Below are 20,433 nucleotides of genomic sequence, written 5' to 3'. Positions count from 1 at the left end.
TCGAAGGAAATGAAAGACTGTTGTAAGGATACCATTTTCCTCCTATTTAATTATGGTGTTCTACATCAGCCTCAGTAATAAATAAATGTGATCACATGTTTGGAGGACTCCAGTCATGACTAACAAAGAAAATGAAGCTGTTTGAGATGTGTGTGTATGTATGTATGCACTGTATGTATACAAACACTAATCACTTCATTTTAAGAATCAATAAAGGAACCAATAAACTATTTACGACTTAGGCATATTTTCAGACGTAAGTATATTTTCAGACGTATGGAGGCGATACACATTATTTTGAAGACGGAAATGTGTGACTAACGAGGCTACTTACCTCGAAGACAAATACGAAAAAAATGATAAAGCCACGTACTGTACTCCTTAGTAAAAATGTTAAAGAGCCAAAAGGCCACTAACTCCACAGATAAATGGGTCAGCCAACAAATACAAGTTAACCAAGAGTAATAGGATCAGGCACCCTTCCAGTAAAGCCAAATTTGGTCACAGAAGCGTTACACTTCCTTCTCTCGTCCTCAAGATATTCGAGATCGTAAGAAATTCGCTCTAGAGAAAAGTATTTGCCTTTTCCCCCCAATTCGTCGAAATTTCCACACCTGGAATCAATAAGGAGATGTTTCGGAAGGAGGGGAAAAGGGATAATCCCTCCCTTAAGATCCACTTTCCCTGAGAATCTTAATTGGAATCCGTCCTTGCAGCCCGTGCAAAGCCAAGAGGCCTTTTCTATGCAGATCCTGTGAAAAAGACGAGAAAGCCAGGCCAATTTAAGCCCTTGGGTACAGGGACCACAGAGGCGAGAATGCCGTTCCCGAGCCAATTGCCCCTGAGTCCTTCTTTGTGGGATCCTTCTCGAATTATTGAGCTCCTTGGACCATGAGAATAGTCAGTAATCCTTCTGTTCCCGGATGATACGGGAATTTCAATTTGTATTCTTCAATCCCCCGATGCAGTCGCAATTATGTCGCTCGAAAAGTCCTTTTAGTTGGAGAGGGGGAGCCGTTTGAGGGCCACCCACATTCCCCCTAGGACACCCTCCCATCACCCCTACCCCATCATTCTGTTATTTCTACTCGCCAGATCCCGGCCTCTTTGCTTTTGATCGAGTTACTTTTGTTGCGTTTGGATTCGCTGCGAAGAGCTGTGAAGTTCAGTCGATATTTCTAGCAATATTATGAATTTTCAATTAATAGTGTTTGTGTAGTTTTATATATATATATATATATATATATATATATATATATATATATATATATATATATATATATACATATATACACATACATATATATATATACTGTATATATATACCGAAGGGGATATATAATACCGTATGTATATATATGACGCACCAACGAAATCGTGGCCATTGTTGGGCGCGCGTCAGTCAGTTCTGCACATGAAAGGGTCAGAATGAGGGCTGTAAAATCAGAGTGTGTGAATAAGTCCATTCATGTATAAATGTATGTATGTTGAGATGTGTATATGTGTATGAGTAACCTTTATATACAAAATACTGTAACTTGTACCCTTCTTTCCCTGTGCTTTCGAACAACTATTCACTGTTAAAGCCCAGTTCCAACAGAAGCCGCTCTTAATATGTTTTCTAGGAACTCTCTCACCCTTAATTGTTAGTAGGAAATTTGGCTAGCAGTAGGCGTTATGATAAGTCCACTGACGATGGGAAGTTGTTAATAACCATGATAGAATTGACCTTCGAGGAAATGGTGGGGAAAGTTAACTTTCGAAACGGGGTCTTTCCTGGTATTCGGTATAGTCGGAACTTGATCAAATAAGGACGAATATTGAAGTTTAACGATGATTTGGGGTAGTTTTAAATACATTTAATCTTATGGTTTTACATAAGTACATACACACATACATAAATGATTTTACATACATACATACATACACGCATATAGAAATACATCTGCATGCTCTTGTACGAACAAAATTGCATTTGTTTCCTTTTGTTTAATACTGACGATAATTCACGCATTGTCTGAAATTCAGCAATTATGAACAACATCCTCACTACAGAGATCTAAGAATATCCCTCTAATACTGGGATGTCAACGTGATTTTCACTCTGTTTCAATTTATCAAAGGATAAGCATAGTATAAACATCTTAGGAATTCCATCTCATGTTAAGCAGCCTTCATCTGAAAATCCTATATAGGAATAGAAGATTTGTTACTTAAATTTTCTAGTATGAGCATCCGTCTTTGATAAAGTGATAAGTCCACTCAAGTATAACCTTCCTTCTTTGAATATACCAAATCCACCCACAAGAATAACAAACACGGGAAAATAAGAAGACTGAAAAACAAAAGAAGTTGAAGTTTCAAAGAAAACCTGATTAAGTTTCCATCAAACGCAAACCACCACCACCACCGCCGCCGTCCTCTTCCGTGTTTGCAATTATTATCTCAGCGCTTCCGGGAAAATGAGGAAATGCCATTAAGTATCTACACCGACAAAGCTGTCAAAGGACTCTCGCGCTCTGCTTTGTCCTTCTTTCAAAGGAATCGGATCCCCTTTTCGAACGTCCCTCGCTCTGCGCTGGACATTAAACAACGCGGCGTGGAACTCTTGTTGTGCTACGATTTTTTTTTTTATAGGTACGATTAGCAATGTGTTTTTTGAGGTGCGTAGTCGGCCAAGTGTTTTTGAAGTCACGCTCGTAACGAAGTTTTTTCAGGTGCACCATTCAAGTAGAGGTTTTTTTTTTTTAAGATGTGTAGATAACGAAAATATATTTTAAGGTACGTTAGTAACAAGTTTTATTTAACTATTTGATTACCATGGTTTTTTTTAAGTGTAGCATTGATAACGAGTATATTATTGTGAGATAACGAAGTTTGTCTGCAGATGCTCAAATTACATATTTTTACGATTACAAAATTTTATTTCCTTTCCAATTTGGAGTAAAACAAAGAGGCTTTTAAAGATGTGCAGGTAACGAATTTTATTTTAAGAAGCGCCTATAAAAGTTTATAACGTGCATCTATAACGAAAAGCTTTGTACATGTAATAAAGTCGTTTTCTAAATGGCCATGCAAAATGAATTGCCCTTTTATTGAATTTCCTTTTTAAATGTTATTATCCAAAATGAAAATCAAATTAAAATTTTAAAATTTCCGTTTAGGTGAAAACTGAAACACACTTAGACACAAAACTGCGAGATTGAACAAACTGTGTCTCTTTATTGTTGATGTTCCCAATCTGGCGAGGCTACGAAGCATTCGTGACGTCACTGCAGAGATGTGCCAAGTGAGCCGTGAGAGCTTTGTTTTCATTTTAATGAAAAAAAAAAAAATTCTTATTATATTCTAACAGAACATTATTCTCCTCGGTGATGTCTCGTATGACGTCACTGTGCAACAGACAGGGTAAATAAATCCCATGATATATTTTTTCTAACAAGAAAAGATTAAAAAAAAAAAAGAAAAAACTTCTTGTCATGCTCAAGGGGTTTATTTTCTCAGAATGAAGTCTGGAGTTGCCGAGTTTTATCTGAAGAATATTTCTGCCCCCGAAAATGGAGGATTTTGCTTTGGTTGAGATGCGATACAATCTGGGTAATAGTTCGAGATATATTTTATCCCGATTTTTTTTTACTTGTCTTTTTTCCTGGTTTTGCGGGAGAAGATTGGGCGCTGCTTGTTGCTGATAGCGACGAAGTTGAGATATATCTTTACGATGATGCTCTGTCGTTTTAATGTAACGAGAAAATATATGTCATCTTCGCAGTAGGGTTTGTTTTCTTCCACTGTATTTGTTTATTTCTCGTGACTTGTTCTTCCATTTCTCTATTTATTCTGTATGATATGTTTGATTTTCCATTCGTTCGAAATTCTTCAAATATCGAAGCACTTTTGTTTTTGTAGCCACGTTTCTTTTAGGCCGTAACGTAATGTAACCGTTATCATTAATATTGATCTAAATATGAAGACATTAATTTATGAACGGTTAGTAAAGTTAGAATTTTCCTTCCCCTTTTCCTCTCCTTTAAACTCTGGCAATGTTTTCGCTTTACCAAGCCATTTAAAAGCACAATATATTTTGTATTATTTCTAAATTTCAGTCGCAAACATTGTTTCTCCCAGTCCATGAAAGCGAATCGGAAGAGCATTATATGTAGAAAATGCCTTTGGTAGGAGGAAAGGTATTTTTAGTTTGTTCAGCCACTGAGACAAATAACGTTATAACAGATATGTGAAACTCTTGATTCGGAATGTCGAGTTATTGCTAGGTTACAGAAATATTTAGATACAAAAATCCTGAACAGCAAAACGTTCAGGAAGTATGGGAATGTACCACAATAAAAAGACAATCTCTTTTTGTCCTTATTTATAACTCTACGAGTAACAATACCTAAATAAAGAAACTTTATATTTATTTAAAAAAAACTATAGCGTTTGCATGTAGTTGAGGTATGTACTTATGAAACAGATATGTCAAAATTTGCCATGCAAAAAAAAAATTGAAACTTGTAACAAATCATAACTGTCTGGTGCGAGAGGCGATAAACTAAATAAGCACATTCAACATTTACGCCCGAAATGCATTTAAAGCCTTTGGCAGTCTCGAGTTCCAGTGCCCATATCAAATGTTACCTTAGCTGTCTTCAACAGGATGGGCGAGAGTCGAGCCTGACATGACAAAATGATATCCGCGAGCGAATATTTTGTTGCTTTGACGTCCACCCGAATATATTTACATTTTCAAAGTTGGCCCCGCGAAATGTTTCGAACAGCGGAAAATGTCAACAAAGCGGTTGGAAAATGATGCAATAAACTGTGAACTACGACAAATTAACTCGGCTTCCCAAATATTATATAATATTGTCCGGCGTTCATTATTTCGGGTTTGTCTGACACACAGTGTGTGAAATGTTACGTTGTTTCCGTCACTGTTGTTCCTTAATTTGCATGAATGAGAGAAAACTTAGGGTTTAACTTCTCTCTCTCTCTCTCTCTCTCTCTCTCTCTCTCTCTCTCTCTCTCTCTCTCTCTCTCATAGACATAGTATATATATATATATATATATATATATATATATATATATATATATATATATATATATATATGTGTGTGTGTGTGTGTGCGGTTGTGTTTATACATTTGTGTGGTATTATTATATGTGAAATTTACACGTGTGTGTGTGTGTGTGTATATATATATATATATATATATATATATATATATATATATACTCATGTACATATATATTACTTTCAGTCTCATCGTCATTCACTACCGCTTGCAAACCACGAAGGTTTGTTGTCAAAATTCCTCATGCCTAGTGTTTTAAAGTGCAGGGTCGTTAACACTACCCTCAATCATTTATCAGAACTTTGGACTGGCCAGGGCACATAAATTCTTATAAATTTTTTTCATGGAATTTTCCATCAACCCGAGACAAAAACAAAATTGAAAAGCCCATGAATTTCGGCGCAGGAAGTCAAGCATATTAAATTGGAAGTTACTGAACTCCAGGGTGTTATGAATTCTGGTATCTGCTATGAATTTAGAAGCTCCGTGTAGTTTTCAACAAATACTAAGCGAGAAACTTCATAATACTACTCGCGCATTATTGGTAGTGCTCTAGGGATCTCCCTTTCTGGATTAAAAGCTGCAGGATCAGCGGTTGCATATTCTCTGAGAGAGAATTGAAACTAAAGGCATAAAGAGTATAACTTTGACCGGAATATAGTTTATTAATTCATAATATGAAAAACTTAATTTCACAGGTAGAAATCAATATTGAAGAGAGAGTGTTCAGAAGTAAATAAATTAAAAGTACAAGATCAGATTAAAACCTTACCAAAAAATTGTATTACTCAATCTGACGGCCAGCAGAAATACGCTAATACCAGTAGTATAATTCCTTGTAATAATATCGTACTAGATTACGAAGACATTTCGAAACTATTCGCAGTTGTTTTAACTAAATGTCAATGATTACTTTATTATATACATTTCAAATCCGTTATTTTTTGCACACAGAAAACAAGAGAATATTATTGTTCTATACTACAGGAAGTCCCGTATTCAGTAAAACCAAATATGTTTTATTATTTTACAAAATAAGTTTAGGGATAATACGGTAAGTAATTATCACGTAGCAGTTTTTTAAAATTGCCCTAGAGGGAAAACTTTGTAAAAAAAAAAACCCAGTCTCTCAAAAAAGAGTTGAATAAAAGATAACTCAAAAGTTACCCAAGAACGCAAAATCAAAAGAACGTACGACAAAAGGTGTTACCTCCAAAAGCGACGAAAAGAGCCCATAGCCAAAAGGTTACACGAGACTACACCAGGCAAAAACAGTAAACAACAAAATTGAAAGATAACTGTAGGAAGTGTAGTCAAACAAACAGCTGCAAAGAATCTAGCAGCTGCTGCCCTAGGAAGTAACAGCGGGGCAACCAATAGCGCAAACGTTTCCCCGGAAATGGAAAAACACATAGCCATCATTCCAGGACCTTTTCAGTGTTAGCCGTACAGGGAGCCACAGCTGACAGACGCCACAAAGCCGTAGAATGCCCTTAAATGCCACAGCTAAAGTACTTTACGATCGATGAAAGCGTGGCTTTCCTTCCTGGATTTGTTGGTCGAGCCTAGACCGATGGTAGGCGGAGGGTATTAGAAAATTAATGCCGCTACCTTGGCGGAATTTTCCATCCAAACTCGAGCTATTATGAGTCGTTTTGGCCCAGAAATAGAAGCAGGGACGCCGTTTCGAGTTTCCGTAGTTCCTATATCTGGTCTCCTTTGTCCCTTTGCTCTTGTCCCACCCCCTCCCCCTTTTTTCAGCCATGGAGGTAAAATAACCCTCGTAATTCCTGGGGAAAAATCTTGTTGGCAGTTAGACGCTCCATATAATAATAAACGTTATCACAAATATAAATTCTTATTCACTGAGACAGTCAGAGGCAGACAGACAAACATATCGACAGACAGGAAATAACATACATTAGTATTACGGAAAACTTAACATTATGAAAGTAGCTTGAAATTTAAAAAGATTTATGTCCTTTGGTTAGCTAAGCTTCATATCGCTGAGCACGGAAATATTGTTATGTCCAATTTCATAAAACAGAATTGGTTAAAATATCACGTAACTCATATATTAGTCACAATGAAAGTTTGATTCTAAAAGTATTACTATAAATAAAGGTACCTCTTTCCGATGTGACAACAGAAGAGAATTGTATTAATTTCTTGAAAACCTTTACGATCTGTTTTTTAGTCAAGAAACAAACGGAAGCAAAGGTTTCTCTCTCTCTCTCTGATTCTCGATTCCATCATCAAGTAAACAAAAAACGCCTCTGGCACGCGCAGCGATATCTCTTATCTTTCCGGCGGCAGCGTCATTTGAAGGCCGTCCATCGGAGAGACACAGAGGGAAGTAGTGGCCACTTCTACTAAGTCAAAGAGAGACCCGCGGACCCCATTTAAGTACAATTACTGCAAAGCAAGTACAAAGAACTGGGCAACGATCGGCAGCGATTTATTCGAACGTGAAGGCCAATTTACGCGGCGCAGACAAAATGTTTTAACAGACCTTTCAAGCGTCGAACAAATCGTTCCAGAGGCCCAAACCCCCCTCCCCCCACCCCCACCTCTCCACCCACCCTGACGAGTGCCAGTGAGAATTCCAAAACCGAGACCAACTTTAGAATCTACGTCGTCCTCAACTACTACACGGCCTAAGGCCAGTTCGCCCTTGATGCGAGAATATCAGCATAAAAAGAAATGAAAGAGGAAGATATATTGTTGTAGCTAGAGCTATGCGGTGATACCATAGCATTGTTTTCATGGTCTCTAAATTATATATATATATTATATAAGTTATATATGAGTTATATATATATATATATATATATACATATATATAAGAGTTTATATATATATATATATATATATATATATATATATATATATATATATATATACAGTACAGTGTACATAACTATATATATATACATATATATATAATTATATATATATATAATTATATATATAATTACATATGTACATATACTGTATATGTATATATATATATATATATATATATATATAGAGATATATATATAGAGAGAGAGAGAGAGAGAGAGAGAGAGAGAGAGAGAGAGAGAGAACACTAAGTGATAATTTCCCATGGGAGATTGCTGTATGTTCAAAAATTACTATCTATTCATTGCCAGCAGTTTAAGCATGCTACATTCTCTCTCTCTCTCTCTCTCTCTCTCTCTCTCTCTCTCTCTCTCTCTCTGAGTAGGGGAATGGCATCGCTCAGAACTTTACCGAGAACAAAGAGAAAACGTTGCTCTCTCACTTCGAAATAGGCGACGGCTGTAAAACATACCATTTCCTCTCTGGGGATTGTCATTTTCCCTTTTCGGGATTTTACAGGGGGTTCCCTTTTTAGAGGGGACGCCGCTCCCTTTTGCCCGTCCGCTCTCTCTCTCTCTCTCTCTCTCTCTCTCTCTCTCTCTCTCTCTCTCTCTCTCTCTCTCTCTCTCTGTCCTTCCTTTTGCAATGAATCATTTTCTCTTGCGTGGGAAATTGAGTACCAAAGGATAGGTGTCATTGTGTCCGGAGAGGGATGAAAAGCAGCACGTGAAGACTCGCCTTGATCACCAACAAATGAAATGATATATATATATATATTATATATATATATATATATATATATATATATATATATATATATATATATATATATATATTATATATATATATATATACATATATATATACATATATATATATATATATATATATATATATATATATATATTATACACATATATAAATGTGTGTGATTTGTTTATATTCGCAACACTCTCGGCGTAATCACTGCGATAGGAAACCTAAGAAAATGTTAACAGAATACTATTTTGTTTATTTTGTTTCAGTCACTGATGTCAGACTGCTTTTTCAAATGAGGGCTTAGTTAACATTTAGAGATCAATACTTCCTAGACCCTCGCATTAAATGGTAATATATTGGTATATTTTTTCAGATTTCTACCTGTAATTTCAAAAATGTTAATAAAGTAGGTACAACTGATCTGTAATTACCAGTGACTATTCCTAGTTTCTCTCTTACCTCTGTTTAAATATTGCGCTTCAGTCCCTCGTTTGTAATCAAAGAGCAGCTCAACTTCCGTTCTACAAATACAAGAATACTTCAGGAAAAACAGGGAAGCCTTTCAGTCTTAGGCCAAAATAACAAACACAATTTATGAGGCAGGAGGATTATTCATTTGCATAGATAACCTTTACAGAGATGAACAATAAACAAAGTGAAGGAATAAATATCACCCCGTCTTTCTGTAGATTAAGAAGCATATTGGAAAACTGCGCATGCAAATGTATTCCTATCTCTGTCAAGGGAGTGCAGCAAAGCTACGGAGAGAGAGAGAGAGAGAGAGAGAGAGAGAGAGAGAGAGAGAGAGAGTCTCAGTGGAATCAGGACACCTATGTTGAAATATAGTTTTGTTTTTCAATTGTAAGAAATTCAAGTTTGCCTAGTTTTCTTTAACATTGTTTAATTTCCTTAGTTTCCTGAATATCTTTTCAAAATATAAGTTGTTCATATTATTACAATGAAATATAAATTATTATCCAAGTTTTCAGTATTTTTTCTTCAAACTTTCTCCCGGAAATTTACTCTATAACTGTAATTTCATAGTCAGAATCTATGGAGACGTGTTTCACGATACACAATAGAAAATTGCTTTCATTAATTATTTCATACTTATTGTGTCAGATAATGATTTTCATAATGTATGATATACGTGGATTAGGTATTACGTAGTCTTACTCGTTTGGTGCCTTGAAGTACGTTAAATATGGGGTGATTATTCCGGAGAGTTAAGCGTTGTCATTGGTGATACAACTGGTCGGTTTTCTCATAAGAGTATACCGGTAGTAAGTAATTCGTTTTACTGCAACTTCACTTGGGAAGTGATATTTTACCAATGTGATAACGTTAAAATTACTAGTGTGCGTAATAATTACACTGGGGAAGGCGTATTCCTATCAAGGTCCTTTATATAGATTTTAATGGTTTTTGTTATAATTGAATATGACCTTCGCCAATTCGTCATGACTGACAAAGGTGACAGATTCTCACTTGGCTTGATTTTTATGGAATACTTATACCAACAGTATTTCATGCCCCGTCCTGTTAACGAAAAATTCAATTCCATTTGTCTCTTCCTCCCTTCTTCCAAGCTTGTATCCACCTCCCGCTCATCCGAAATTGTACTATCCCCCTTAAAGGGAGCCGTGCTTGCAGGATACCGATCACGGTAAAGTTATTGCTTGAACAGCGAGATATTCAGATCCTCCTTATTAAAACACCCAAGGTCGAAGTAAAGGAGATCGGACGTACAAAGACTACAGTAGGTCGAGTTGCGCCGAGATGAAGCTTCTGCCTGAAGATAGGCCGTCGGGTCTTTCCTGAAACGATATTGCGTCGAAATATATTGGATTTCCCAAAAGGTACTCAGTTTTATTTGACTCGAAAGGTACTCAAATTTATATAAATATGCATGCAAATGTATATAAAGACTTGTTTGAATAGCACGTTTGTGCTTGTCCTTATGAAAACTAATCCCATTACCCACTCTTTGTCTCTTGAGGTCCAATGAATATATATATATATATATATATATATATATAATATATATATATATATATATATATATATATATATATATATAGATAGATAGATAGATAGATATATATATATAGATAATAGATAGATAGATAGATAGATAGATAGATAGGTAGAGAGAGAGAGAGAGATAGGTAGATAGATAATAATTTGTACGTAGTTTCGTGACTGTGACTATACGGTCGTGCATGTGTAGTGCACCTTTATCGCCTTGTGCCTTCATGCATATATTCATGCGTGTACATACAGCTGTTTTTTGGTCATGTATACTCTTCCGTGAAAAGTAAAAGAAAAAACCTGAATGAGTTCGACAATCAGAAGTGCTTTAATTAGTCTTCGCTCCGAGATATCAGAAAAGTTGGGTGGAACTTTTATAGGGTCGCCGCTCCTCCAAAACAGGAGAGCGAAAGAATAGAGTCATTTTTGAAATCCTTTCAATAGAAAGTCGAGTGACTCTTGGGGGACAAAGAAAAAAGGGAAAATTAATCGTGAAAGAAGAAAAGAGATTCTTTCTGGGAAATACGGTGCTACACGAGAAGATCTTTATCTTCCTTCGCTTCTGATTCTTTTTTTTTTATTTCCCCGATTGGAAGCAAGGAAAATCAGGGAATATTGTACAATAGAGAAAACATATATTCATGTTTGGGGGATGAATTCCATTCTTTCTTTGAATCGCAGTGAAAAGATGTTTGGTGTTAATTTAGGAAAATAGGATACACGCGAAACACCTTCAGAAATATGTACTGTCATACTTTTCTGTGTGTATGTTTTTACATAATATGCCTTTAAGTAACAGGCGAAATATTTTGATTATTTTTATTATATATACTTTTATTAAGTGCATATTTGAATTTTTCACACATAAGCCTATTTCAGTAAAATTCTTCTTAATAATGTGAATGTATGTCCATTTTTGTATATGCATATATTTTGCTTTCAGTGCCAATCTCAGTGATACATTCGTATTTGTACTTACATTTCCATGGGATATATTTTCCCTTTTTTACGTTCAGGCACCTTTCAGTAATATTCCAAATAATGCGATACATGTGCAGATATACATACATAAATACATACATACATACATATATGTGTGTGTATACATAATATATAAAAACATTAAGCTATAAATGTCGTTTAATATCCAATTCGGGCTACTTCAGGAATATCATGGTATGATAAAATTTAATACCTAAATGGCTCGAACACCAGACAGTACCCAGCAACGACATCCAGTGGTTGACGGGTGCTGTCGGGCGTTCGAGTCACTTACTGTAGGTACCAAATCATTTTATTACTTACCATTCCCCTTCGGTGATATTCCCCAAGTAAACGACAATTTTAGCTTAACGTTTGTATATATAACTGTCACATGATGTGATAAATAAATATATATATATATATATATATATATATATATATATATATATATATATATATATATATGTATATATATATATTATATACACATACTACATACTGTCATATGCATGTTTATTTATTTCAAATATATGAATATATATATATATATATATATATATATATATATTATATATATAATACATCTATATAGTTCACTGGCGTATGACTGTATATATTATATACACATACTTTCACACACATACTGTACTTTATCTCGCTATATATTTATTTCATAGTAGGCCTCGGAAACTGGCATCAGGAGTGTCATGTACATTAGCTTCCCATCTACAAAACATTTTCCATTAGAGAGGGGCTTTCTTCGGCTCCTTTGATGTCTTCAGGTTTAAGGATTCTCCTAAAGTTTACTCTCAACCCCCTCCCCGCCAACCACCCATCTATTCTCTCTGTAGAAAATAGAGTAATAGGAAAGGTGTTGTCCAAGGTGATGGCTGAAGTCTGCTAAAGGCATGTTTACATACATACGCACATACATAAATACATACATTCATTCATTCGCACGTTTTTCAGTGGTAGATTCGTATTTTGAGTGTATCAAATACATTTTTCCGTGGTAGATTCATATTGCTTGTAAATCACATAAGCTTCCATACATACATACATACATACATACTCCCATTGCGTGTGCATCAAACAAAAGAGCTGTGTGACTTTCACTTGACCCTGAACTACGTGATCATCTAAAGGCTGAATTGTGCAATGTTCATAGAAAACAGACTGCACTTCCATTAAATGCTGGTTTTACATTTTTCGTGGCAGTGCAGGAACAGCGCACGGCTCATATTTGCTAGGTCCGTGGACTGCTCTCGTCCTGAAGCTCACCAGTCCATATAGCCGTAAATGTGGTGACAGCACTCTCATCCCTTAAGATTTACTGCGGAAACCAGAAGGCTGTACCCCTCTAGAGCCACTTCCTCCAAAGGGGGCATGGGATGTGGTGAATAGAGATGGAGAATCCCCTCGAAAAAGCGGGACTCCATATCTTAAAAAACTCTCATAAAATTTTCTCTCTCTCTCATTCTCTCTCTCTCTCTCATCTTTTTCCTAAAATAATATTCTGTAACTCTGAGGGTCAACACCAGCTGAATGTATTTTTCTAATATATCTCAGGTCATCTATGATTATTATGGGTCATAAAATGTGATAACTAGTTAACATGTTTTCACACTATGGCTCTTTCCAGTTAATGACTCGTATGGAACAGCCGTCCCTTAAACTCTGTTGCAAACTATTTAAGTAATAGTTTCAGCATAAGGTCATGAGAGCTTGTCCCGTAGTCTTTCGGTTCATATTGGTAAAAAAAATAATACTAGTAATAAAAAAAAAGTGCTGCATAATAGCATGAGTCTTAAAATGAAGAAGCAATTCCACAGTTATGTATATGAGGTACATATATTTAGAGGCAAATATACAACTGTGGATTTGTTTCTTCATTTTCTTTTCTACTTCACATATTTTGTACTATTGGCCACACAATTCTGCCCAGTTATTCTGGTAATTTGATTTAAAGAAATCCAAACCTTTTAACCTCCAAAGTATATGGTGACTGGGTTTCCAGAATTCAGTTTAAAAGTTTTCCGTGCGTCTTTAATTGTGTTCTTGAGAGCTAAAAAATTATTTCTTCCGAAGATAATTTTCTTTAAATTTCAAGCTTTAAACTACTCTGTATCCTTCAAAGATCTACTATTATAAATTGATGCTGGTACCATAAAAAAACTAGATATCCCCAACACTCTGCTATTTTTAAAAACTTTATCATTCCTTGCTCACGACCAGCTCTCTTCTCTCTCTCTCTCTCTCTCTCTCTTCTCTCTCTCTCTCTCTCTCTCTCTCTCTCTCCTTAATAAGGTGATCAAAATTTCTTTTGCAACAGCCTTGAATGAAACAAAAAAGAACTTTTTCTAAAAGTCTGACTGGATTACTGGACAGAGATAATTACCATTTCAAAACAACAACAAATGTCTTCCACATTATTTTCCAACTAGTGGGACAGAGTCCAAAGCGCACAGAGCGCCAGAAAAATATCTGTATACACACATACACACACAACATTGGATATATATATATATATAAAATATATGTATATATATATGTTTCATATATTTATGTATATGTATCTATCTATAATAATAATTTCAAGTTGATCTTGTCCAGAACGCCCGGCTGGAAACTGTACAGATTTTCTAAAAGCTTTATTTCCACGAAAATCAAAGCATTTTTAAAAGGAAATAAATATAAATGTAGCAAAAGATGCTTTGTAAAACTTTTCCCTCGTGGGTTTGGAGGGAGATATCTATCTATCTATCTATCTATATGTATGATGCGCTACATCATCCTTTGAAACATTAAATCCTTTTCTATCATAGAAAAATATATATAAAAGATATCCTTTTCAAAGAACGTTCATATGTTATTGTTATATATCACTTAAGAATATATGCCTATGTAGACTCAAAACAAACGATGTATATATAACTTTATTGAATCAGTGTATATATATATATATAAATATATAATATTAGATATATATATCATATATTATACATGGATTCGAGATATATATATATTCCAAAAGGTGCCGTATTCTCGGATATATCGGCCTATGAATAATATATATCCTTTACCAGAGTATATAAAGTATATAGTATATATATATATATAACGTATGGTGTATTATATACATATATATTTATATATATGTATGTATATCCATTTATATATAATTGCATATATATGATAAATATATAGCAAACTATATATATATATATAACCTATATATAAATATATATATATATATATATAGATATATATAAATATAAACAAAGTACAAAATATATATATATATATATATATATATATATATTCCTACATACATATATATAAATATATACAACATATACCCGTATATTTATATATATCTATAGTTCTTGATATATATATATATATATATACAAACTTCTGTATAAGACTTCCCAAATATATATATATATATATAGTCGTATAGATATCTCAGAGCTATATTTTTCTATATTTTTATGTATCTCACATATATTTATATATATGTATGTATATTCAGAAAAGACTAAGTAATTGGGATATATATAATATATATATATATATATATATATATAAATCTTCTAGAATGGATACATATATATATATATTATATATATATTGACACACACACACCTATATATATATATATATATATATATATATATATATAACTATATATATATATATATGTGTGTGTGTGTGTGTGTGTGTGTGTGTGTGTGTGTGTGTGTATGTATTTAAATTATTGTTTTTATCTTTTCTTTGCAACATCAGAATCCTTGTATTCTCGTTTTCTTTTCTGATTTATTTTAGTACAAAAAATACCCCACCCTTTGAGTTGAATTGGACCTGGGGGTTGGTTCAGTTATTTATATAAAAATGGTTGTGAAGCCTGCTTTCACTAATAACACCTTTTAAAAAAAAGGCAGGACACTGACTAAACCTATAAATTGCCTAGTCACAGTTAATTTTTTAATTTGTTATCATAATAAAAATTCAAATTGTCTACAGATAGTGCCTCAGAAAGTCTAAAAGTAAAATGAATTAGGCCTATACAAGGATTGATTCAAATTGTGGTCCAGCAACTGGCTGAGAGAGAAAATCCCAGGAACATATCTGCCACGTGAACAAAGATAAAATCAAAAATTACAACCTGTACACATGTGCAATCACCTGTCAGTTGGTCAGATGAACTTTGAAAAATTCCAAAAGTTCATCCGTTCTGGTCAGTGGACTAAGTCATCGCCCACAAACTGTCGTCCCACGAACAACTCGGAAACAAATCTCCTCACCCAGCCCAAGGACGAAAGAATGCTACTGCCACCATGATGTTCACCAAAGCAGCATAAAAAACAAATATCGTCAGCAACTAACAAAAAAATTAAAGCATTCCTAAAGAAAGGGGTTCTAAGACACCTGACACATCTACAAAAAAGCTAGCACAAATCGACACTTCTGCTAACACTTTGTTATCGAAAACAGGACAATCTTTGTGACTAGGCAAATGCACAACCACCTAACTAGATCTGATTCCTCTGACTCTGGCATGAGCGACCTGGCATGTGGCACTGTGCTTATCATTGGCAGCAATGATTTACATGCAAAAATTCGTCAATCGGATTAATAGGAAATCCCAGAAACAATTAGTAATGGAAAAGTTTGAACAGATTGGGTTGGGAGAACGAGTTAAGGAAAGGTTAGTGGTACAAGCCTAAGTGGTTAATTGTTAAAACTTCTGACCAGAGGTCCCACACAGGCTACATTCCTTTGGGCAGGTGCAGGATTTCTGAGATGGAAGCACTAATGTGCCAATGGGGCACAGAGTGCCAGAAGAAAGCTTATGGCTCGTAATTAGTCAGTGGATTTCTTCCGGCCCCTCTTGTCGTAGCCAGGGCCTCCGAGTCTGGCTGATTCTAGTGCCCGATGAGTCTGACCCCGAAGAATGGCCAAGGCTCTTTCCCGAGAGCAGAATCAGGGCAAGCCTCAGTCCTTCAGGCTTCACTTCGGATGCTGTCTGTAAGACAGCAGAGTGGGAAGGGACCAGTGTCTGCATCCTGGCTGGAATTGGGTGGTGGGAATAGGGTACAGGAAGAGGGAATCCTCGGCAGGCGGAGAGTGTGGGAAGACAGAAAATGACAGGGATGTTCATGGTTGTGAGTTTGGTGGATCTCGTAGGAGGATCTGGGTCAGGTTCTAGATCCGGCACTGGCATAACTCAGGGTCCTATTTATTTCATTAGTTTTCAGCTGATTAGCTGCTTCTAGGTGGAGCTAGGCACTGACCAGTGCTGGAAGTGGGATTGGCATTGGGGTTGGAATAGACAGAGAAGAAGAGGGATCGGGAGCAAGACCGTCTATTATCCCTGGTGTGATTGGGACAGCGATTCTGTCTCGAATCGGGAGAGGCAGGGCCTCTTTCTTTCTTTTAGAAATGGCTGCTGTGTTTGTTGCTGGGGCACTCTGACTCTTTTGAAACCCTCTTATGTTGCATGTACTGAGTGGTAGTTGGCGAGATCCAAACGTGATGGATTAGTTTAATTGAAACCCGATTTGTGCTATAGATCTGAAACTTTTATTGGAATGAAACATAGGTGGGTTGCATCATTGTCGTAATAAACGGAAAGTTGGCACAAGGGAGCCAACTATGAAGAGTCTGTGTATTCAGAAGATCCTGAGGATTTACTACCAGAAGCAGTCAGGCAACAGATTTAATGGGGTGAGAACATCCCAGAGGATACGATCAAAGGAACTCCAGATGGTTTCGGATCGGCAGGAAAAATTGAGAGAATTTATGAGTCAAATTGGTGTTCACGCTAAGTTTGAAGTGATATTAGTCAAAGGACTGTTAAGTAAGGCTCAACAGTGTCATTATAAACTGATCTACACTTGGCACTGGCTGTTTATAAATGATTTCCTGACCTAATCAGGCTAAATATCTGAGCCAGTCCTCGGCAGACAAAAGAAGTGCACTGGTGGGCTGAACCATCCAGAATGAAATAAAGAAAGATGGGCAGTGTCAGATTCTCCAGACATGAGTTCTTAATGGTGTCAATAAGATACAGGGTGAAGCACTGATCAGGTTAAAACAAAAACAAGAGAGACCATGTTTTGGGCATGTCGAGAAAAACCCAGCGTCTACAGACCCTGAGCTCCACAGTCTCGAAAGGGTCCCAGTTTAGGATGATCTCAGCGGCAGTGATGGTGTGCTGGAAAAAAAAGAAAAAAAGTAAAAAGGAAGAGCTTCGGTTATTGGTAGGCTGCTGAGTGTTGGTCGAATGGTTGATTATTTTCCCTGTATTTATACTGATTAACATTTGATTACCGATTATTACAGATATGGTGCATGGAGGTTTGTTAGGTGGTCCATTTCCGTATATATATATGAAGCCCGATATAAATGTCTATTGGCACTATTCTGTGTTTGCATGGTGCTGTGGGATGGGGTGGCAGTACGTCTCCCATTTGCATCAGCTAACTAATCTTCCTTGAACATATTTCCTGGCTGCTTGTCACTGGAAAGAAATATTTTCCTGGGCACACACTGGAAGAGAGTCTCCAGCATGGACTACACTTGAACGTCTCCTCAGCTGTCGCACTGCATAGATTCGAACCAGTGGGTCCCAATGTACTCTTGTTTCAAACCCATTCTTCCAGAAAACACTAGTTCTTAGCCATCCCGGGAATGTATAATCGAACATTTATCCTCTCAACGCGTTGTCTCAAGGCGCCTTAGCGACGTACCTCTCTTCGTCTTCTCCCTGTTACTTCAAGGAGAAACTTTCCAATGCGTCGGTTTCGATCTTAGCCTTCATCGCTGATGAGGAGTGAGCAACGGCCCTCTCAGCCGGGCTGATGGACGACTCAAAATGTTCAATCACTTGGTCATTGTTCGGCTCATCTTCTGTCCATTTGACACCCAGGGGATTGACTGTCAGATAGGATGATTTAGTCAGATGAGGTGGGGCTAAATTTTGGGTGCTTAAAGCTCTGAGAGAGAGAGAGAGAGAGCTCTCTCCAGAGAGAGAGAGAGAGAGAGTCCTTGAGGAGAACACTTAGTTCATGCTGGTCTTCTCCTTTCTTCTTCTTTGAACGCTATCTTGGACAAAAAGTGTTCTTCTTCTTCTCTCAATTGACTCAGTCTTACGTTCTTCTCTTTCTTCTTCTTGAAGGCAACTCTGGTCTTCTTGGAAAATTCTTTTTCAACAATCTGCTCCTTAAGAAACTTTTGAAAAAAGCCTGCCCCCACCCTAGTTTATAGGTTCAGAATATTTTAAATGCTTAACAGGTTGACAAAATATTTATTGATAAATCTTAAAATAAAAGGCTAGATGATTGCCTGGAGGTTTTAGAAGGGTTTTGAATAAAATAATGAAAGTGTTTTTTTTTTATTTGCCACTTCAGGGTACAAAATTCTTTTAAGCTGGTTACTGTGGAAATTATGTAAAGCCTAAAAGGAAAACGATTTCACAAGTATGAATAGAACTTGCACAAAGAAGAGAGACCTTGGGATCTTTTACATACAAAAATGCTTAAAAACAGAATTTAGAGTTCCTTGTGGGAGAAACATAATTTTCAACTGCTCCTAAGGCTCTATAAAGGTCATATGGGTGGATGCACTGTTAAGGGGAGTGCCAAAACAAAGTTCTTATGGCTGGAAACACTGGTGATGGCACTCTGTTTCTCAACCAAAAGAATGTACATTGCAGTTTTGCAGTGATTATTTTGAGACTGGCACTGTGGTGCCCCTTTGCTTTAACCAGTTAAATGCAAAAATGAACAGTGCATTTACCTATGGCACTGGTGTCGACTGAAGAACGCACCTTCAAGAAAGAACTAGCTCGACCTAGTAAATGAGAGACTACAGTTCATGAAAGGTTCATGCCAAAGGAACGGCTCAGAGAAAGATAAGCTGCTTCAGTGATTGGGTGCTTGGCAGTGCCACAGGTGAGTGGTACTATGAGGAAAGAACAGAGGCGTGACACAAGTGGGTGGCTAGATAGAGAACTAGAACTGCTGCTGACATGGGGACGGTAGGATGAGGGGAGTGCACTCAATATGCAGTTTAGAACTTGAGTATAAGAGACACCTTGAGATAAACCCAATCTTGGTTCGACAGATTGAACAACGACAGAAGAAAAAGTCAGATAAGCGAAACCTTCTACGTGTATGAAATGATTTGGGCTAAGGATCAAAAAGTCTCGTTAAATTATACGAGATGTAATGCTAAGTCGACAGGTGATTAAGTAAATTTCACGCACTTGAGTATGATAAATGAGTAACGAGTTTAAAGTTTAGAAAAATAGTTACACCAGTAAATGGGGATTATTTAGCTTTTATGATTTGTGGAGTATTGGTTTTCAAAATCATAGATAAAAGAGAAAATCCCGTGTTAATAAAAGGACAAAGCTGAAGAACAATGGTTGAATTCTCTCCTTGCTGAAGAATAACTTTGCATTGCAGAATTGACATTGTGATGCATTGCACAATTGACATTGTAATGAAATGAGCAAATAAAAAAAATTCGAAATAATGTTAGTAAAATATGACAAACTTCTACAATGAACTTTTATATTTACATGGAGGAGAACTGTCTCGAAAAGAAGCTCAAGTAACACGTGACTAAAAGGTCGAAATTGTTTAAAAATATTCATATCTTTCACAGTGACGTTAGGGAAAAACAAGTTCATTAAGTGAACGAGAGAGGTGTGGAACTGAGTCAACAGAAATG

Source organism: Macrobrachium rosenbergii, chromosome 15, assembly GCF_040412425.1.
Source record: "Macrobrachium rosenbergii isolate ZJJX-2024 chromosome 15, ASM4041242v1, whole genome shotgun sequence".
Taxonomy (NCBI): Eukaryota; Metazoa; Arthropoda; class Malacostraca; order Decapoda; family Palaemonidae; genus Macrobrachium; species Macrobrachium rosenbergii.
The sequence above is the reverse complement of the archived record's forward strand: the minus strand, read 5'-3'. Positions refer to the sequence as shown.